Source organism: Bubalus bubalis, chromosome 3 (genome assembly GCF_019923935.1).
Source record: "Bubalus bubalis isolate 160015118507 breed Murrah chromosome 3, NDDB_SH_1, whole genome shotgun sequence".
Taxonomy (NCBI): domain Eukaryota; kingdom Metazoa; phylum Chordata; class Mammalia; order Artiodactyla; family Bovidae; genus Bubalus; species Bubalus bubalis.
In genome coordinates, this window is record NC_059159.1 from 166,394,803 (window position 1) to 166,403,487 (window position 8,685).

Sequence of the window (8,685 nt, forward strand, 5' to 3'; positions counted from 1 at the left end):
TCAGTACATAAAAGTTGTAGTAAATGAGCATGAGATCAGAAGCACGAGAGAGACAGAGAGAGTCTGTGAGGTAGGGGCAGCACTAGAGGGAGTGGAGGAAGTGATTTCTGTCTGTCTGTTCCCACACTAGGTTCTATTTGGGAAAACAGAGGGGTGAAGATAACAGGAAAAAGGGGCATGTCCTTAAGTACATCATCTATTGTTGCCCAGATGATATTCTGGTAACAAGGAAACCCCCTGAAAATGGTTTGTTTGTGGCTCCCCATATGACCCTCCAGGGCTTTCAGGGGCAAGCACAGGAATTCCAAGAAGGATCCAGGAATGAGGCGGTCACAGATGGGAACATTTATTTCTTTGGGAGTCTTCCTTTTTGGATGTTCTCAGAGCTTTGGATGGACTAGAAGGGATCTTCAGGCTAGAACCTGATGGGGGTGGGGCGTGTTTCCCTTCCACCTTGCCTGTGTTTATCTGACTCTCATGGCAGGGCCAGATGCCAACTTTCCTATCCAGTCAACAGATGAGACTCTGGGACGATTATAAATAGCTTCTAGAAACACTTTCTGAAACTTCCCTGAGGACTTCTAAACACTCCTTAATAGGGACAGATTGCAAGAGAAAAAAAAAAAAAAAAAAAAAATTTTCCAAAGACAAATTGGTAGGGTTGAAAAGAACATTAAATAGAAATCATAGTAAAAGTGGGAAGTTGAGGGTAGCAATCTGCTTAGGAAAATTTCTAATTTCAAGTTTATAAATAAAAAATATAGATGAATACTGGGACAGGATGTGGTTTAGATTGGCTCCTTCATGATAATAATTTTTCCACATCAAACAATAGTTCATGTTAATAGAACCATATTGGGAAATTAACCTTGTTTGAAACAATACATTTTTTCAAATCTTTAAGTCTGTTCAGACACTCATTCAATTTTAAGCTGTTATGAAAAACCATTAGCTCTTCAGTTACAAGCAGTCCTTGTCTGCTCACGTAAGAAGCCATACACTCCTCACCTTGACCCTGGTGTCCTCCAAGGAAGGCTTGGCATTCAAGTTTCAGGGCAGAGTTGAATCACGTGTGATTTCCTCTGGGCAAGCAGATTTTACATGAGGACATAGATTCACAGAGGATGGATGAACCCCAGGAAGGTTTCAACCTCCTAGGACTCACTTGAACCAGAACACGAAGACAAGGGAAGAGTTCTTAGCCAAAACGGAGCCTTAAGGATTACTGTTTGTTATTTTTCATCTGTCCAGACAAGATCCAGCCTACCAGTTCAAGCTGACTGCATTGGGAAAAATACAGAGGAGATGCCAGACAAGCTATGAATTCTTTTTTCTCTTATCAGAGAGGAGACAGCTTTTCTAACAGAAGGTCCCAGTGGGATCAAGGACAGTAGCTCTGATCTGGAGTGTCTCAGGTTGCCTCGGCTGTATCAGAGAGAGCCCTCAGTCCTGCTCCATAGGGTTTCTTATGGGACCAACAAAGGGCAGTCTGGATCTTATCAGGGGTAGCCAGGCAAGCAATGGACAGACAGCAGGCCCCTGAGCGATTGTTCCAGGGATCCCAAACAATCTTTGATCAGAACAACACATAATTTCTGTGCAAGAAGCAGAGTAGTTAAACAATAAATCTAGATAAATAATGTGAATGAGTGCTGCTGTTGTTAGAATTATTCTCTTTCATATATGATATTCTTCAATTTTATAGTGACCTTAAGAGGTAGAGGTAATAGATATGGTGAAAATTCTCATTTTGCAAGGGAGAAAATGAAACACTGCCAAGGCAAAAAAAAAAAAAAAAATCTACTGAGGTCTAGAACTCATAGTGCAAACTCTGGGGCTTGAAACTGTTCTGAATATAGACCAAGCCTTAGGGCCTTTTCCCTGGGTCCATTGATTCCATTCTGTCACATAATTCTCTATCTCATTCATTCATTCCTTCAACAAATGAATTGAGTGCCTGCCACCTTGCCAACACTCTTCTAGGTGTTGGAGTAATGTCAGAGGTCACGACTGTCAGAAATATCTGCAAGATGCAGAATAAAACGTGTACTGTCTTCTGTATCACCACTCATCATCTTAAACAACATGGCTCCCAACTCAGGGTACTTGTTGTCTAGGACACAGCCAATAATCAAAACACTAGTTTCAATGCTAGAGAAAAGGTGTAAGCGATCTGGAAGAAAGACAGCAGAGGAGCAGAGACATCGGGTAGAGACAAGTAACATTTTATATAGGATGGTCATGGTAGACTTCACTGAAAAGGTGAATTTGAGCTTGACAGAGGTCAGAGATAGTCATCTGGCTAAGAGCTTTTCAGGCAGAGTTACATAGCCAAGGAAGAGACTCTAAGGAGCCTGGAATGGCTAGAGTGAGGTAGTGAGCAGTCAGAGTTGAAGTTAGCAAGATAAGGGGCTGAATCATGTAGGACCATGCAAATCATTGTGATGACTTTAGCTTTTACTCTGCAACAATCACAGAGCCTCTGTGGAGTTTTTAGCACAGAGGTGGCATAATCTTATTATATTGTTAAAACATTCTATTGACTGCTGGGTTGAAATTAGGTTGAAGAGGACAGGGTAGAAGACGAAAGAAATCCAAACAATGTGTGTGGCAGAGACAATGAAATATATTCATGGAACCTTTCAAATGTGTCCTAGGCACACAGGAAACCATTTCCTATTCTCTTTCTGCAGTGAGGTTAGCATGACAGGACCAAGATTTGTCCCAAAGTGATGATACCACTTCCAGGCATGACTCTAAAACCTGACGTGTGACCCTCAAAACTCTGGCCCCACTGCAGCACCCCTGGACCTCAACACGTGTTGAGGATAGCAGTATTGTAAGAGGGAAGGAGGCTGGGTGCTCAGTGAACGCGTGGAGTAGGGTCACTTCCCCCCACACCAGCCACATTGTGCTGTGGCCTGAGTATGTTTGGAAATCATGAAAAAGGTTAAAGAAGACCATTAAAAAAAAACAAAAAAAAACCCCTCCCAATGCTATCTATTTCTTTCAGCTTTGTTACTAGTGACTGTTGAGATTCACTTCCTGTTCCAAAGTGAGGAGAGCAGTGTACAGATGGGTCGTGCCTCTTCTCCCCGTCTCACTAACAGCTGCTCAAAATCATACCTACATGCCGTCACACTTTTCAGCATCACAGCGTGCATCAGAACCCGGGACGTGGAGGGTGGAGAATCTCTAAGTCCCTGCAGTGTTGGGTGTGGAAATTAAGACAACAGTTCAGCAGCAACAACAAAATAACTACAAGTAAGACACACTTCTTTTTTCTTTCTTCTTAAAAAGATATTAAATTTGTAGTAAACTTTTCTTGAGCTTTTCAGAATTTTTGCTTTTTGTTAAAATTCTTTTTTAAACAGAACATCATCCACTACACCAATCACTGAAAAAAAATTTAAACTCCTCACCACTATGTTATATATCTATCATCTATCTATCCATGCGTTCATTTATCCATCTACCCATTCATCACATCTATCTATCCATTCATCCACTCATTTATCCATCCATCTATTCACTTATCTATCCGGTCATCATATCTGTTTTCTTTTATCCATGAATTTTGTGAGGTTTTACCAGTATCATTTATTAGAAAACTTCCAAAGTCAGAAACCTAACTGGCATAATGATAGGCAGACAATGAATTTTTCTCCAATAAACGAGCATGATTCTCCCCTTGGACATAGAAAAGGGGAAAAGGGGATTAACATGGTCATGTTAACATGGACTAACATATGCCAGGCTTTCTGCAGTGAGGACATTATTTAGAAGATCTCATTGGTCTCTTCAGGATGGCTCTCAGCAGATTGGTGGTCAAGGTGGAGGGAGGCAGTACCAGCATCATCGCCCTCCGACTGACAGGTGAATTGACATGGACAGCTGATGTCACTGTGACAATGCCACATGACCAGGAACAGCCTCTGGATGCAAGGGATGTAGGATATCACCAAGAACCTCTATGTCATCATGGATGCTCCTACTTTGTTAAGCTGGAGAGGCTGGAGGCTGAGCAACACTGCAGAACCAGCCCAGATCAGTGGTTTAGAAAATCGACTTTGGAATCGGCCAGAATTGAGTGTGGATCCTGATTTTGCCACTTTCTGGATGTAGTCCTTATAAATGCTGTGTAATCTCTCTTACCTGTTGTTTCCTTAAGCATCAGGAATGGCTATAAAACATTTAGCACGATGCCCCAGCTCACCGTGAGCGCTCAAATTGTAACCACTATGGTTATTCTAATGGCACTAAAAGGTCTCCTGACTCAGAAAGGAGAATCCCCAGAGCACTGTTAGGTCCAACCTCAGGCCTATAAAACAGCACACTTAGTTATAGCCCGAGCAGCTGCATGCCCTCAACAGGTGGTGGCTACGAGTCCTGCTTCCTGAAGGCCAGAACTGAGCTGAGCAAGGAGGTTTTTTTAGGGGTTCACATAAGAATGGTGGTTTCCTAGGGGCAGAGAGGGAGACACCCCGGCCATCTCTTCTCTTTGTTCTCATCTCCAGTCACATGTGTGGGTGCTGTGTGGATGGGCTGGGGAGAAGCAGCTTTGACCAGCTCCACAGGTCTCCTCCCAACCCCCACCAAGGGCAGATGCAGGACAGGCACCTGAGAACCAGGGAGCAAGGGCAGAAGTTTAGAGGGCAGGAGGAAATATGATGAATATGTCAGTTATGTATTCTAGGCCATCTAATGTGTTTGCTACTGAAGCAATGCCCCCAAATCCAAGAAAACAAAATATGACTGTTTTTCATTTTCCTCTCTAGAAACCTGGTATTGTGAGATTGTCAGAAAGAACTTGCCCTGAAGAGCTCATTGATCACCACCTCTTATAGGAATAGGGTGATTTCCACTGGATGTGCTAGGTAGGTTGGTGAAAGAAGGGGAAATAGTAAATTATAAGCATATGCTTGGTACTGCACACTGATGTGTATCATGTTAGTTCCTTACATCTTTCCAAAAGGTGGCTACCCTCTTTGTAGAGATAAGGGAGGTGCATTTTAAGAAAAATCGCATAGTGAGAAAGTGTCAGAACTAAAGACTCAGGTTTGTTTTTTCCAGTCCTTTAGCTGCCCTCTGATCTCTGTTACATCTCCAGATTTAAAAGAAAGGCGATGGCATGTGGTCCTACCTTACCAAGGAACTGCTGGGGGCTTGCTATTAGACCTCCTGGGAGAGTCCCCACATCCGGAGAGATGGTGACTGGCCTTAGCCTACGCAGGAAGAGAAGGTGCCCATCTGGTAGTCTTCAGGATGTGCCACTGAAGTTCTTGCAAGGAGTCTGGTTGGAGCTGGTGCTCTTCCCCGTGTATGACCTCAGCCCAGCCAGCGGCCCCAGGGAGAAAGACACACCAAGGTTCCCAGGGAGGCTTCTGCTGAAAGTCTGTAGTCTTTCCTGGAATTTCTCCTCCTGCTTAGCCATGTAGAGGAATGAAGAGCATAGTGGAGCCAGAGAGACAGTCCATACAGATAGCTTCTCTATGCCTCTATTATCTGCAGCCTTCGCTAATGCAGAAGCCTCTCACCTGCAAGAAAAGGTGGTCTGTGAACTGGCAGGCAGGACCCTGTGACCACGGAGGACAGGATTTTGTTCCATCTTTGGTTAGGTCCAAGGCCGCCGAGGCGCTTGGTAACATACTTGGATTAATAGTAGCGTCTAAAAATACATCATCACTTCATTGTATGAGGCAGGTATGATTAACCTCACTTTACAGAGGAAAAGAGAAAAACATGGGACCAAGAGATGCTTGCTTAAAGATACTTGCTGGATTTCAGGCTAGAATCCAGGTCTCCTGTTTCTCAGGCCAGTGCTCTTTCCAATGTAAGATCTTAAGCATGGCAATAAGAGATCTAAACTCTTCTTTGAGGCTTGGATAAAGTCGTGGGGCATGAGCTTTCACCTAAGTGGAGAGTCAACTCTAGTTTGGTATTTTAAAGGCTTTGAAATGATTCATAGCTTATTGAGTCTCCTTTCCTCGTATTCTAAGATGCAGATAAATGTTTTGACCTTGCTTACCTCAAATGGAGGATCGAAACAAAGGATTATGTGTGTTGATGCTTTGGGGAATGTAGAAATCCATGTGTATATAGGCAGAGAGGGTCAGTAATTAATCAAATCTTCAACGGTCACAGGTTCAAAGTACTGACCGTTCACAAGTTAGCCATAAACTCAGACATTTGAAAAGGCTCCTGAAAATGGTAATATGCTTTTTCAAAAAGTTATAGCCCCCAAACCATGCATTTTATTGCCTGGAACAAGTCACAGCCTGTGGATTATCACAAGGAAGCCCAGTAAATATTTGTAGATGGAATTTAATGAATGAAGGCACACACCCTCTGGTTCTCCTGCTGAGGCTCATGAAATCTTATTAAACATCCTTTTTTAGCAAGTTTGGTTATTTGCTTTTTTTTTGTTGTTTTTTTATCCCCCAGCAGATTAAATATAAGTGACTTGAAAAGAAAGAGGAGCTGTTGAAAACAGTGAAAATGTCAATAGAAGACTTGACAGCTTGAGAATAGAAGAGGAAAAACAAAAGCAAAGCAGACAAAGAAACTTAACCCCCCTGCAATACAGCATTGGGTTGTTGAATCAACAAAAAGTTAAATAAGTTTAAGATCATCGGAGATGTGCACAGACTATTTTGAAGTGACTTTCACCTACAATAACTTGCTTTAAAATGTTTTGACAGTTTGAAGAGGGGGTTGAGCCTCAGTTATCACTTATTAGAAAGGCCTCTTTCTATGAGAAGGTACAGATGAGTCTCCTCTGAGCATTTAACTGGGCTTTCCTGAAGGGTATACATACAGCTTGGAGTTACAAATGATCATAACTTAGAAAATCTGTGTATATAATCTCTCTGGCATACTTTACACCTTATGGTTCTTTTGAATTCTAGTCTGGAGAATTTGGAGTCAGAGGTAAGGCAAAAAAAAAAAAAGCCCAAAACAAAAGCCATCCTTTGCATCTCATCTCTGTGAGTTCATTATGGTGCAGCTGTCAGAAAAAAGCTCACCCCAAAGATCTCCTTTATCACCAGCTCTTACGGTGAACGCAATGGGTCTGCCACCATTGATTCTGGCTTCAAGATCTGGTCTTACATCCTCTTCCCCTTTTGTGTCAAAATACAAAAACAAACCCGGACTTCCCTGGTGGTCCAGTGGTTAAGAATCAGCCTGCGATGCAAGGGACATGGCTTCAAACTCTTGTCCAGGAAGATTTCACATGCCATGGGGCAGCTAAGCCCGTGTACCACAGCTACTGACGCCCACTTGCCTAGAGCCCAGTAAGAGAAGCCACAACAATAAGAAGCCTGTGCACTGCAACAGAGTGGACCCCACTTGCCACAAGAGAAAGGCCGCACACAGCACCGAAGACCCAGTGCAGCCGTAAATAAACAAATGAAATTAAGCTAATTTTTTAAAAAAGCAAAACCAAGCAAACGATAACAGCAATATAATGAAACATACATGAATACACACACACACACACACACACACATACACACACGTAGATATTGTTGTAAGCAAGAAATAATGAGCAGATTGTCTGCAGAAAGCAAAAGAGAGAAAAGGCTATGTTTCCATGCTGAGTTTTCCTGACTCCTAAGTCCACAACATGTATTAATTCTTCAGTCTCTGTCCACCTGGGATCAATGGAGATGTAAATTCAATGTGTGGCTCTAACCTTTCCCATGAATGAATGGATAAATGACACTCAAGTGGCTCATTGGAGGCCATAATAGATTTATAGTGCTAAGCCACAAGGGTTTCCTGGAGAGTTAAGAACAAGAAGCAATGTTTAATACTGTCAACAATGGACATAATGATGGAATAGCAATGTCAACAGAGGGAATAATGGTGGCAACAATAGATAAGAGTTGCTTTTTTATTGGACATCTGGTGTTTGTCTGCAGTACTCTGAACACTCACACTCTCACAGTTAATCCTCCCAAGACATGGCAAGGAAGTTGTTAGCTGCATATTAGGAAACTGAGGTTCAAGGAAGTTAACTCAAAACCGCAACTCACACAGCCAGTAAGTGACAGGGCTAGACTTCAACCCTAGGCCTCCCTGTCTTCAAATTCAGTCTTCCATTCTTCTCTTCTCCTCGCCCTCTCCTCTTCCTCCTCTGCCTTAATCTTCTTCTTCTACTCTAACTCTGTAGATAACTAACTTCATGAACATCTTCTTTGATCCATAACTTTCTAATACCTTTTTCAGGAGTAAAAGGATCCAAATAGCAATAAAAATTTATGAGCATCTACATTTTACAAAGCACCATGGCATAAAAACTCAGTTACCAAAAAGAATGGAGGAAAAGAGCACATCTTTACTAAGATTCGGGCTTCCCGGGTGGTGGTAATGATAAAGAATCTGCCTGCCAGTACCGGAGGTGTAAGAGAAGCAGGTTTGATCCCTGGGTCAGGAAGATCCCCTGGAGAAGGGAATGGCAACCCAGTCCAGTTTTCCTGCCTGGAAAATTCCGTGGGCAGAGGAGCCTGGTGGGCTACAATCCATGGGGCCACAAAGAGTCAGACACGATTAAGCGACCAAGTACACACATGTGTACTAAGTTGTACTAAGTGCCTAAGATGAATCAAGCCTTATATATTTTATCATTTCAATTTTTTCAATCATAATGTGTATATTATCCCCATTTTATAAGCAATGGGA

General features: G+C 42.5%; 1 long non-coding RNA gene across 1 annotated transcript; it reads left to right on the top strand.

The window, feature by feature from the left end:
• The first annotated feature begins 1,617 nt into the window (after positions 1–1,617).
• On the top strand, positions 1,618–7,361 carry LOC123332964. The gene is made up of 4 exons (XR_006550180.2): positions 1,618–3,264; positions 3,806–3,876; positions 4,779–4,877; positions 6,445–7,361. It is a non-coding gene; the product is annotated as an uncharacterized LOC123332964 (long non-coding RNA).
• The last annotated feature ends 1,324 nt before the right edge of the window (positions 7,362–8,685 follow it).